Source organism: Triturus cristatus, chromosome 6, assembly GCF_964204655.1.
Source record: "Triturus cristatus chromosome 6, aTriCri1.1, whole genome shotgun sequence".
In the NCBI taxonomy this organism is placed as follows: Eukaryota; Metazoa; Chordata; class Amphibia; order Caudata; family Salamandridae; genus Triturus; species Triturus cristatus.
Window position 1 is genome coordinate 150,732,292 of NC_140589.1, and position 14,302 is coordinate 150,746,593.

Here is a 14,302-nt window from a genome sequence, read left to right on the forward strand (position 1 = left end):
TAACAGAAGCCCTTCTTTGAATGTTTCTGGTTGCATTGAGTTCTTGGATGGAAATGAGGCTAAATGCTGGGAAAAAGAACAAACTGCTGGCCTGTCATGCACAGGTAGTCTCCTTAAAACATCTACTAGAGCCAGACATAGGTCTGGTTCGCGGAGACTGGTGAATAGCAAAATTACCCAGCATGCAGAGGCAGCTTTATGCCTACTTAGTAATTTGGGCTCTGAGGCAGTTGGGGCCAATTACTCTCAATCAAGTATTTGCCTACTATCTTGGAATTTGGCAGGAATTTCATCAAATTTGGTCGATCCTGATTTGGTGTCGTATATTGGTGATCATGATGTTTGCATGTTCCAAGAGACTTGGGCTACTGAAAAAGTGTTTGTAGGTGGGTTTATTACTTTTAGTGTGGAAGCAAAAAACCCCAAGCAGTATGGGAGAGCAATTTGGGCTCTTCTGATTCTAATTAGGAATAATGTATTTCGCTCACACACTTTTCTGCAGTCAAAATGCCCTGACTTGATGGAGATTAGTGTTACTCTCCCCACAGGGCTTAGCTTGGTTTTTATAAACATATATGTAAGAACGACCTTGGCGAGTAATTCATCTCCCACTTTATCTATTTTGGAAGAACTTTTAGGGCCTGATTCACAAAGGTAAACTTAGACCAAAAGTCTAAGTTTAGACCTGAAGTCTAAGTTTAGACCTAAAGTCTTACTTTACTACTAGTCTAAACTTTAATAGTAGTAAAGTTAGACTTTTGGTCTAAACTTAGACCAAAAGTTTAACTTTACTGCTAGTAAAGTTAGACTTCAGGTCTAAACTTAGACTTTTGGTCTAAGTTTACCTTTGTGAATCTGGCCCTTAGACTCTATACATCCAAACACAAAAATAGTATTAACTGGTGATTTTAATACATCCTATGAACCTTACTCATATTTCACTGAGATCATAGAAGAGGAAGATGAAATGTGGGACATTCCATCAGATCGCGCCCCCACTTTCAGGAGAGGTTCCTTTACAAGTGTTATTGATTTTGTTATCTTAGATGTGAGATTGTGGCCACTCCTGGTAGATATGAAAGTGGATCGGCGACCAGATAGTGACCATGACTCCCTGAATGTAATACTAACTGGGGCATCCCTGGAAAGGAAAATAAATATATGTTACACATTGTGTCAGAACCCATATAAGCTAGTAGTCGGCGTTATGTCTCGTCGCCAAATGTTTTGTCCAATCAGAAAATGATGACCAAGATATATGGGTCGTTCATTACCTTCCTGTCGAACTATGTAAAGTTAAGTAAAGCAGAATTCCCAATTCTAAATATACCTAGTTTGTTATTTAAAGAGCTACAAAAGGTGTTTTATAAAGATTTGGTTCTTAACGGAGTGCCAAGGTTTCTCACGCTAAACCCAATTTACCAAATACAGTAGATTGGGTTTAGCGTGTGATAACTGCGCCCTTTTAAACTAGGCGCAAGTAAGGAGAAATGCTTTACTTTCTCCTTCTTTTTCCAACTTTGCATGCGTGCTGCACTGTGCAGCACGCATACAAAGTGGGAAAAGCTTTCCTTTGTGTCTTGGAATAGTATTTCGTAGAGGAAGGGTATCCTTCCTCTACAAAACCTATGCTTGACTCACACACACACCCTATGGCGCTAAGGTGTGTGGGTTGCGCACAGCAGCTGTAATCAGCGCTGGCACAAGGGAAAGGGAAGGAGAGAGCCATATCTTTGAAAATGTGGCGCTCACCTGCTCCTTCCCTGTCGTGCAGCGCGGCGCAGCCTTGCGGGGGGCTGCGCTGCATTGCATGGAAATTTGGTAAATCTACCCCTAGGTGTTCCTTGAGGTCAGCTGTTCTAGGTGGAGGACTCTAATAGCCGAAGCTAGATGCCTTCACAAAGCTTCTTTAAATCTAACAAATAAGAATTGGGAAGAAAACATTTGGGAAGATATGTTGTCTGCTGTTAAAACAAATGACAATCGGTCCTTTTTGCGTACAGTAGCCCAATCTAGAACAGAAAAAGTGAAGAGCTACCATCATCATATTTCCGCAGAAAAATGGGTGTCCCATTTCTCTGATGTCTCTGAAGCAAAAGATACAATCATTTGTGGCTGAGCAGCAACCAGGTGACTATTCTAGATACATCTCATCCTGATGCTGTAGAGGCTGCTGACCCAGTTATTTTCAGCCTGGAGGATACAGCTAGAGCTATTGCCTCGCTAAAATCTGCCAAGGCACCTGGCCCAGATAAAATCCCAGGATTTCTATACAAATCAGAGCCCCAGATCTGGACAGTTTATTTTAAATTTACTTTTGAATGCCATAGCAGTAGTGGGTGAGATACTGGACTCATGGAGAGGAGCTGAGGTTATCAATATATAAAAAGGGTGATGCATGTGCCCCCTCAATCTACAGACCAATCAGTTTAATAGATAATGCACAGAAGATCTTTGCTAAACACGTTCTTGAGAAACTGTCAAACTGGGTGTATTCTAATATTATCATGTCTGCCCTTCAAGCTGGTTTCGAAAGATTAGTACCTCTGACCAGATTTTTAGATTTGCCAAATTGTATTGGAAATGCGTCTTATTAAGTCACCAAAAGCTTTACATGGAGTTTATAGATCTTAGAGCTGCTTTGATCTTATCCCACACACTAACTTGTGGCATGTTTTATCAACTATTGGAGTCCCTGGGAATCTGATTCACCTTATGTCTCAACTCCACAAAAACAATTTTGCCCACGTTCGCTGTGGTCATCTGGGTGAACTAATTGAATGCATTCTTATTCAGCATGTTGAGCACCAAGGGTGTGTTCTTGCACTCACGCTATTCACCCTTTATATGAATGACATAGTAGACATCTTGGTGAACTGTAGAAATTATTCTCCTGCCCAGAGCAACAAAAAGGTACCTTTTCTTTTATTTGCAGATGATTCCCTCCTTAATTCCAAGACACCCATGGGGCTCCAGCTCCTGGTTGATAAATTCTCAGGCTTCTGTATGTCTAGGGGCTTGGAGCTCAATGTTAATAAGACCAAATATATAGTGCTTGGGAAGGGAAAGGCTAAAAACTCATCCTAGTAGGTGGAGAAACCTTAGAAAGGGTGCAGAGTTTTGATTACCTGAGGGTAAAAGTAATGGAGAATTTTAAGGGGATAGGACAACTTAGCAAAAGCTCGTTATTAATCGAGCATAGGTTGAACGCCATCATCAGATTGCATAGGCAAACGAGCTCAGGTTTGGGTTCGGTCTCACCGGCCCTTGAAGTATATCATGCTAAGGCCCAAGGCGCTGCATTTTATGGTGCTGAGATCTGGAATTGTACTCATGTTTTGTTATTATCCACTGCTGAAGACATATACGTGAGGCAGTAGGTTTCTATTCCAACCAGTTTGCCTCTTATTCCAATATACTCTGACTTAGGACTAAAAAGAATTGCAGATCTGGTCGCACTTAGACCGCTCGTTTATTGGGCCCGTTTATGGCTTACACCAGAGTTAAGTGAGGAGAGAGACTCCCTTTTAGATTTACTAACTGTAGCAGGCGCCAAGTCAGTACTGTGGGTAAAATTTGTTTCTGAATGAGTAGGCTGGGACTGAAAAGGCTATGGGCTGACATGTTGGTTATTTGCAAAGTGGACCTTAATGTCCAGAAATCCTGCTATTGGTCATACAGGAGGAGTATGCTAACAACAAGTCAAATGGTTCCTTGACGAATACGTTTTTAGATATAAAGCCCTTTCCATGTTTTGAGGAATTTTTAGATTCTCTTTCTCCACCTTTAGCGAAAAGCATGTATATCCGTTTTCGCTTTGGTATTCTCCCTTTGAGATCTTTTACGATTAAATGGAATAAAGACTCAGCCTCTAGCATTTGCCCGGGCTGTGGCTTGGCAAGCGAAGACGAGATACATATACTGTTTTTTTGTCCAGGGTATCTTGGGTCTTGCCGGAAATGGATCAGCCCATTATGTCAGAACTTGGGTTTGACCAGATATCTAGTGACTTATAGAATTCCATCTTTGCACCACTTGTATATAGGAATGGATTTGAAGTAGTATTGATTTTATTGTGTGAATTAACTACCTGTTGTTTTAAACTGTATTTTTAATGTTATATATTTGTTATTATATTATGCATACTTTGAAGGTGCATGGATACCAAATAAAGTATTACTGCTACTCTAGGGCTGTTAATTGGTTGTGGGTAACCATTCAGGGACCTGGGACACACAAAGGCTAGGGTGACAATTCTGTCAACTGGAGACTTTTGCCTCTGATGTCTCTGAGCTTGACCTACGGATTGGCCCAACATTGAGCACTAAATACACAATGTTAGCAGTTGATCCTCTGCATAGCAATAGTCGTTACTCCCCAAGTAAGAATCCTTTGCCTCCTAGAATCAGCTCCCATATCCCACAGTCACTTTGTGCTTGTGTATAAGTTACCCTGATGTACCTTGCAGCCATGGCCGCTGCATGTAAAAGCGGTGGGGCCGGCTAAGGGGGATTTCGAGAGACGACCATAAGGGGAAATTAATTATTTATTTAATCTTCCCTTGTGGACGTCTCTCAAAATCCCAGCCGCCCCACCGCTCTTACCTGGGGCGGACGCGGCTGCTACCTTGCGATCTTTGGTCCATGGACCAGGGTCTACTTTGGTAATTGATGGCATTTTTCCCTCATAGAAGTAGCCCTACCCACACAGTAAAAGTTCACAGTTCTTATAAAGTATTTGAATATTGGTTAAATGTGTACCTCATTGATAGAAAGGCCCACTACGACCAGTACCATGAGCTTGGCCCATGAGCGTCAGATGGGTCCCCATTATATATTTATGCGGGTCGCTACACCTGTTTTTGCACAATTCATCTACTTTATAGAGTCCTTTGTGACATGGCGTGCTCAGTGGTGACGTGCCCAGCCCAACATGCACGTGTATGACTAAACTGCAACACTTGGGACAATATTGGTGGTATGGAATTTTAATTTTGATCAATTGTCATTTACAGTTTCCCCTGACGAAGGGCCCCTTTGTGGCCCGAAATGCATTGGGTTTGAATAAACTGCTATCGATGAATCTGGCTTATGTCGTGTTCTTGGTGAGAGGTGCGGATGGCCCAGCAGGAGCATTAGAAATTTGGGAAAGTGCCACAATACCTTGCATGCGGACCGGAAAGTTTCTGAGTAATAGAGTTATGAAATAATGGAGTGATTACGCAATGGAAAACAAAGTGACCTAGCCATGAAGATAACAAGAAAATGCTCTACAAGAGCAATTCGCTGTGCCAGTGGTTCAGTGTCAGATGGGTCCACCAGTTAGGGTTGCATCCCCTCCACGTCCACTCCTTACGCCTCTAGATAGAGGAATCTTCCATGTTCTGCCTCTGAGGAGGTCTTGTTGGTTCAATAACCCGCCATGAAACTGAGCAAATAGATCACCTCAGTTATCAAAGTTTGAATCAAATGTGAACCCTGTGGGATTCCAATAGGGGACTAAAGTTGTAACTATGTGGCCCCATGCACCTACTTTCAGTGGCAATGAACGTGCTCTTATTTACAAAGGAGCTGATCTGACCATGCTTATTGTCATGATGGGAGCTCCATCACAGTTACTTAGGTTTGTCCTGCACCACAACAGCTGTGACAGCTTGTTATGGGATTGCAATTTGTTATTCATGTCTCCAATCAGAGCAAAGTACAATGCGAAAATGGGCGACTCAGCTGGCCCTGCAGTAGCAGAATGCAACAGCAGTTAGCTCACACAGATTCGGGTAGAATACTCATCCCCTGACATCGCACTCAGTGCTCCATTGGTATTTTTCAATCTTTTATGCACTGCGCCGTCTTCTTCAGGCAGCTGAGTTATGGGTCACTTTCCTAGGCGGCTCTTCAAGCTGCCTAGAAAAGCAACGAATCCGATGCTTCCCTCTCCTCAGTGATAGCTCCTTAGCCTGAAGCCTCCCTCAAGCATGCTCCCAAACACTTCAAGAAGGATTGTTTGAGGACTTTAATGTCTGTTCCTATCCTGCCAAAGACAAAAGCCATGGATGTCAGAAATCTTCCTCAATTCACCGACAGCAGGCCATGTGAAATCTCTGCAACACTGATCTGGGAATGGCATCAGTGTTTCAGAAATATTAGGTTATGTGGATAAAATCTGATTTCAGGGAATTGGATTTATTTCACACTTGCCGCACAACCACTAACATTGTTCTGTAGATTTAGTAGGCAGCAGGATAGAGCCTAGTGGCTTCTCTTACCGACTAACACACAGAGACTGTCTGTACACATCTATGGGGATGAAAGCTGTGTAGGAAGGGGGCAGAGACCGTTCTTACATTTTAAAGGATCTTTTTCCTTTCTTTCACTGTCACCTAGTCCTCATCAGAGGGCTTTGAGGAATGTTCTAGGGCTATAATTCACTTCCCTTTATTGCAGTCTCTTTCCATCCTCCATTTTGTGACCTACATACACAGTGGAAGAATATTAGATACCTGTTGGACTTGGACCTCTTTGCAGGATAACCCCCAAAGCTTTTGCCTTCACCCCTCCTGTTTACTGAATTAATTTGTGTTGGCATTAAAACTCTGTGCCCTTTACCTCTGCTCACCAGTGCTAAAGTGATGGTGCGCTCTCCCTAAACATGGTAGAATTGGCCTACACCTCTTTGGTACATTTAATTTGCTTATATGTCTCTATTATATGGTAGTAAATGGTACCTAGGGCCTGTAAATTAAAAGCTACTCGTGGGCCTACAGCACTGCTTGTACCACCCACTAGAGTAGCACTTTAAAACATGCATTGGGCCTGCCATTGAAGCCTGTAGTGAAGTTTTAAACTGCCAATTCAACCTGGCAAAATAAACCTTTTGCCAGACCTAAACATTCCTTTTTAATACATTTAAGGCACCTCTAAGTTTTACATGCCCTGGTAGTAAAAAATCTCTTAAATAAGTTTAAAAGTATAAAAAACATTTAATAAGTGCTAACTTTTGATCGGGGCGAAACCAAAGGGGATGATGGACGGGCCGTTGGAGCAAATCAAACACTCACCCCCAGTCAACTGATCTGGGTTTACTCCTTCATCATTCTTTAGCTCACTCCACCACCCCAGTTCAGACATGGCTGTATGCAAATCAGTCTGTCCCTGTGCCTCATGGGAACAGTCCAGCCCAAACTGCCAAGTCATGTCTTCCCTGGAACGGAAACATGCATCCTGGGACGGGTTTCGGGTTCATAACCCTCATCAGCAAGGCTATCTTGAATCCAGTGGCAAAGTGAGCAAGGGACCCACGTCTGGGCATACCCTGCCAACTTAGGGCGAACAGAGCGAAACCAAAGGGGATGATGGACGGAGCGTTTGAGCAAATCAAACACTCACCCCCAGTCAACTGATCTGGGTTTAATCCATCATCATTCTTTAGCTCACTCCACCACCCCAGTTCAGACATGGCCATATGCAAATCAGTCTGACCCTCTGCCTCATGGGAACAGTCCAGCCCGAACTGCCAAGCCATGTCTTCCCTGGACCGGAAACAAGCATCCTGGGACCGGTTTCTGGTTCATAACCCTCATCAGCCAGGCTGAAGTGAGCTAAAGAATGATGATGGATTAAACCCAGATCAGTTGACTGTGGGTGAGTGTTTGATTTGCTCCAACGCTCCGTCCAACATCCCCTTTGGTATCGCTTTGTTCACCCTAAGTTGGCAGGGAGTCACATGGTGCGAGTCGCTCAGTACCTTCCTTGTCAGTCTAGGCCTTTCCTACTAACCATACTCCCATGGTGCCTCATCACTTCGATTGGGCCGGTTCCTTAGGAGTAGGAAGCCACGGCATCAAGGTCTGAGGACAGAAGGAGGTAGTCCGCACCAGCCTGCCTCATACGTGGCACAGGCAATTCACACCCGACACTGCGCAAATGGGTCTAATGTCTAGTGGCTCAACTGGGACCCTATTTCTTTTTGGTTGCCTTCTCTCGCCTGCCACCACACCTAGCAGGGGGACACCACCGCCCTGCCATTCAACTAGCCGCCGGCTGCCACACACCCGATCCGATTCACGGAGACAGGATCACCTGTCACCGCCCACCACCATTTGGCCTAGTCAAAGCAGGGCCCAGTGGACAATAATCAGCCTTCGAGCAGGCCCCCTCTTCCTTACTGCAATGTGGTGCAGTCCCAGCCAGGCGCCTCCCCCAGATCTCCGGCCTCTCCGTGAAGTATGGGCCACCGTGGAGCGGCTCTGATTGTGGCGATGCTGGCTGCTGGGTGGTGTCTCCATCCAGTAGGAGGGCAGGGGGAAGCCCAGGATCGCAGCCGCCCTTGCCCTCTGTATCCCCGCACCTCCGCAGCCCCCATGGAAGCACACACACGGCGAAGCAAGAAAAGACCTGGAAAGGGGTTTCACTCTCATAAAATGAGGCACATCAAAAGACAGTTTTCAGAATAAGTTGTGGGGTTGTTGTGGGGTTTTATTTGTTCAACACTTCATAACAGAAAGGCTTTCCCAGTTGTCAAATGTAACACTATGCAAATATACATATATATATATATATGTTTGGTTTTACGTCAAAAATGTCCTCTTTCACATCCAAAATGACGATCATAGACCCAGATTTGGTGCAATTTCGAAGTTTATTGTGTTCCAACGCCCTGCACCACCGCCATGACGCGTTTCGGGCAACTCCGTGCCCTTGATCACATGACGCGCTGGTGGAGTGCTTACCAGAATTTAAAGTGACAGTGCAAAGTTTTTTTCTTTCTTTTTTTGTTGCAAGCATAGATATAGAAAACATCCGCAAGTTTATACACAATAGGTGAACATGTTTACAGTTTAAATAAATAATGCTGAATAAAACCAGACGGTAATAGATTAAATGTCATCAACCATCTTATAGTAATAAAAGCAGTATTTACGGTAATAAATATTTAAAACAAAATTACTATGTTTTAAAACTTTTAAAACCACCAATTATATAATGCCTACCACATAATATTAGGGTCTAGTTCATAAATATGTGCAAAAATAGCAAACTGGTAGTGTAAACATTTTGTTCATTCCTAATAATATATATATATATATATATATTCACAGAAAAAAACATAGATTTCAGGGCTGTTATAGTTAGCTGGACATTTCACTCGTACAAAACCATTGAAATTCCTCCGTTATAGTTCTGCTAACTATAACTCGCGCGCCCGCAATCCACTGCTGATGATGTCACATATTACATCATTCATGACATGGTCAGTGACATCACTGATGACATCACTGATGACATCACTGATGACATCATCCAGTGAATGTGGTTTGGTTCGTTATTTAAATATGTATTATATATATAGCAATCTGCATTGAAGAATGAGTGGATATATAAATATCTGGATGGAGGATTTAGTAGCAGTGTGATTGACTGTTTACTTGACTAATTTATAGTGTCTCACTAAATAAATTGGATAGTGACTAAACTGTGTGAATATCTGTATCACTTTGTCAGTTGTTGTGTAAACTGCTGCACCAGTTGGTTACTAGCTACGTGAAAGGTTATATTAGTTATTGATTAGTTAACTGAGTATTTGTATGGGAGAGTGAATGTGTGTGTGGTTCGGTGGGGGGTGTGTGACTGCCCAAAGATGTGTGAATAGTAGATTCAGAAGGTATATGAGGTTAAGACTGCATGTTATAACAGTTGTTTGGGTGAGTGAATATCTTTATGGGTGTGGTGATGAGCAAATATATCTCTCAATGGTACATGTCCAACAAACTAGAAAAATAAAAGGCAGTGTATGTGACAGTTGTTGTATATAAATAAGTACACATAAGACTCCGTGATTGTATGAGTGACTGTATGCATAACTGTATACTTGTAATAGTGATTTTATAACACACTAAGTATGAGTTACTATCTATATGAATAAATGAAGTGGTGTTTGTATAAGTGTGTAGCTGAATAAATGTAAGTATGATCCATTGTTTGCATAAGTGAGTAGGATGACTGCATAAGTGAATAGGATGTGTGTTGGTGTTTAATGTCGATATAGGTGTATAAGTATATTTGATAGTGTTCTATTGATCATTGACCGCATGTATGAGTGAATCTATAGGTAAGTGATTAGATCTGTGTGTAGATCTTGGAATCACTGAGTGGGTTTTTAGAAACTTGTATTGGTGTGCCAATGGATTCAAATATAGTGTATTTTACAGTGAGTGGTGAAAGGTTATACTAGTGTATGATGAGGTGTATCTGATTGTCACGTGGATGATGTCATCAGTGATGTCATCAGTGATGTCATTTGAGATGTCATCAGTGATGTCATCAGTGATGTCATGAATGATGTAATATGTGACATCATCAGCAGTAGATTGCGGGCGCGCGAGTTATAGTTAGCAGAACTAACTATAACGGAGAATTTTCAATGGTTTTGTACGAGTGAAATGTCCAGCTAACTATAACAGCCCTGAAACCTGTGTTTTTTTCAGTGAATTTCTAAGGTTTTTTATATGCTAATTCCTAACTATAACATGTCTGAAACCTATGGTTTTTTAAATGATAATTTTTAAATGTAATAATAGTTATATGTATTATTTCATACTGATTTTCTACAGTTTGGTTTTTTAACCGTTTATTTTTCAAATTACATTATATGTTTTTAATATAAATGGAAATAAAAATGTTTTTCAAAAATATTGAAACTGAAATATAGTTTTTTTCGTTGAATGTATTAAGTGCAGAACTATAAGTGTGTTGGTTAGTTAGGGGACTGCATGCATTGTGGATAGGGGTTTGAAGCAGTCCATGTGCTAAGGCCTGGCTCACTGCATGAGTACTTGGGTACTGACTGAATGATTAGAGTACTGCAAGGAGAGTGCATGGGTGAATTTATAAGTGGTTGGCTTTTGGCGCAGTGAATGGATTAGTACATGGTGCTGAATGGGTCACTAGAGGAGTGCAAGGGGAGTGACAGGGTGTTTGCTGGAAGTGTATGGATACTGACGGGGGATTTGAAGGTGTGAAAGACAAGTGTGTAGGTGGTTAGAGGACTGCATGCATAGTGGATAGGCGTTTGAAGCAGTCCATGTGCTAAGGGCTGGCTCAGTGCATGAGTACTTGGGTACTGACTGAATGATTGGAGTACTGCAAGGAGAGTGCCTGGGTGAATTTATAAGTGTTGGGCTTTTGGCGCAGGGAAGTAGCCCACTAGGTACCTCCAGTAAGCGCCACAGAGCTGTATTGCAGAAAGGTGTAAAAAAGGGCATGGCCTGGACCACCTCTGTGCAACGCAGCGCAGTGGCGCTTACTGGAGGTACATGGTGGGCTAGTTGGCCCCCAGGGTCCCTCAGGAAAGGAAGTGTGCCAGCCTGTGCCAACTCCAGCCCTCAGGTGGGAGAGGCGAGGTGAAGCACAACTCCGGGCCCCGGCCATATTGAGGATGGGGAGCCCTGCCCAATCAGAGATAGGCTCCTGCTCCCCTCCCACTGGAGAGGAGCAGGATAGGGGGTGTACTCACCCCAGGACAGGGACCTATTGGTCCCTGCCCTTCCCCTACCTGTAACGCCCCTAAATTTAGTATTTAGGGGCACCGTGAACCTTCCTTCCTCAGATCCTGATTTCGAAACAAGAAAGAAGACCAAGAAGAAGAAGACCTGCCGTACAGCTGCTAACAAGAGGACAACACCAACTGACTTGGCCCAGCCCTACAGGTCTGTTGATCCTTAAACCTGCTCCTGCTAAATCCCGGCGTCTCCTGCGGACAGCAACCTAAAGAACCCCGGAGGACCTGCCTGACTTGACCCTCTTAGAGACTGGGACTCCCACGAGCAGTGGCTCTGCTCAAACAGCACCACCCCTGGTGCCAGCCAGGAACCACGAATCCAGCCAACTCTTCACCCGCCGAGCCCAGCCTGTGCCTGAGTGAACAAAGACCCTGAAGACGTCCCTCCGGCGATTCTGACCTGGAATCCAGTGCCCAAGGACCCTCCTCGACGACCCAGACGACGCAAACAGACTCAGAACCAGGGACCTCTCCTCAACCGAGACCAGCGTGCACCTGGCGCTCCCGGCCTCCTGTGCCCAACTCCAGGGTGCCTACCTACCCTCCAAGATCCCAATTTACCCCTCAAAGTGTTGGTCGCCCCAGAAGATCCACCGTCCCGAGCCTGCAGCCTTTGTTCGCTTTTAAAGATCTCCATTGAAATTGAACGCCCTACGGCTCAAAAGCACCCTGCACCCAGCCGCCCGAGTGGCCCTGGCAGTGCAACCTTTGTCCTATCCTACTTCCCCATTTGCTCTGAGCAAGTGAACAGGAGCCCAGCTCCCACAGCCGCGTGGCTTGCTAGCCAGCAGCCACCAACCGAAGGCCCCCTGCCTCTCATTGGATAACATTGGGCCTAACTACCTCTGCACCCGGCTGCCCCTGTGCCGCTAAGGGTGTACCAACTGTACCTACCTGACCCTATGCCCAGAACCTTAACTCTGCCAGTCGAGTACTTATCTAAAAGCCGATAACTCACTTTTCTTCCATAGGCTAACATTGACTGGTTTCACTTGGAAATTCTTCTAAGTGTGGAGTTTTGAAACTTACAAATATTCCTCTAATATCATCCGAACTACGAATTTCGATTTACTCACCTGTTATCAGGAGAGACCTCGGTGCTGCATCTTTGAGCCCAGTACTGATCCTGAAAAGTAATTTTAACCGTACTTACCAGTAACTTGAATTTCCTTCCATAGGAAATCATTGCCTGCTTTTTGCTGAAAAAGTTTCTAAGTGTCGATTTTTTAAATTTAAAAATATTCCTCTAAAATCAGCCGAGCTGCGAATTTCGATTTACTCACCTGTTATCAGGAGAGACCTCCGTGCTGCATCTTTGAGCCCAGTACTGATCCTGAAAACGTAATTCTAACCGTACTTACCAGTAACTTGAATTTCCTTCCATAGGATATCATTGCCTGCTTTTTGCTGAAAAAGTTTCTGAGTGTTGATTTTTGAAACTTACAAATATTCTCTAAAAATCGTGCCAACGATAAAAACTTAATTACTTGCCTGTTTTAGATAGAGGTCCCAGTGCTGAATCTTGGAGTCCAGCACTGGATTACAAAAGTAACGTGAACATACTTTACCTGCAAATTGAATTTCCTTCCATAGGATAACATTGGTAATTCCAACTGAAAAAGTTTCTAAGTGTCAACTTTTAAAATACAATAATATTCCTTAAAAATCACTACTGTAACCAAAACGCTTTTACTTAACTGTTTACAGCTCATGTCCTGGGACTGAATATAGGATCCAGTCCTGTGGTTAGAAAAGTAATCTACAAAGTAACTAATTGCATTTACCCAGAAATTCCCATTGAGCTCAATGTTGCATTGTGTTTGAAATTGTGCAACAAACTGTAACTATTGCATTCAAAAAGTCTATTGCCTATTTGAAAAGTATTTAACTAAAGTAACTCATCCTGAGAAAGTCTTTTTTGATACCTTGTTGGTTCTAAAATAAAACAACTGTATCTTTTGATACAAAACAATTGGCCTAGAGTTCAGTTCTTGAGTGTGTGAGACCATTTGCTGACTGAGTGTGTACAACAAATGCTTTACACTGTCCTCTGATACTGCCTTACTGCTCGACCAAGCTACCACTTTAGAGAGTAGGGTTATATCTAACTTTAACATCTGCCAAACCTCTAGGGACTGGGGACTTTATACACACTGTACCTTACTTTGGTCCAGTATATATAGAGCCACTTTCCTACACCATCCCCTCCCTTCACCACTGTGTAAACACGCCCTGTGTCTGTTTTAATTTGGGAGATTAAGTCCCCTTGAATCCTGAGTGTCCCTAGGGTCCAAGTAACCCACTAGGTACCTCCAGTAATAGCCACAGAGCTGCGTTGCAGAGAGGTGAAAAAAGGGGCACGGCCTGGGCCATCTCTCTGAAACACAGCTCATTGGCACTTACTGGAAGCACCTGGTGGGCTAGTTAGCCCCCAGGGGCCCTCAGGATTGAAGGGGAATTATTTCCCCATCTTAAAACCCGCCACAGGGCGTGTTTGCACACGTCATCTAAGGCCCCATCCCCTTACTTCACCACTGTGGAAACGCACCCTGTGGCCGTTGAAAATTGTGAGATAAAGTCCCCTTGAATCCTGAGTGTCCCTTGGGTCCAACTAGCAAACTAGCCCACTAGGTACCTTCAGTAAGCACCACAGAGCTGCGTTGCAGAGAGGTGTAAAAAGGGGCACGGCCTGGGCCACCTCTCTGAAACACAGCGCAGTGGCGCTTACTGGAAGCACCTGGTGGGC

At 43.6% G+C, this 14,302-nt stretch overlaps 1 protein-coding gene across 1 annotated transcript in view; it reads left to right on the plus strand.

Moving 5' to 3' along the window:
* The window catches only part of DNAH14 (dynein axonemal heavy chain 14), an 894,889-nt gene that overhangs the window by 547,081 nt on the left and 333,506 nt on the right, over positions 1-14,302 (plus strand). The gene's annotated exons all lie outside the window — the stretch shown is intronic.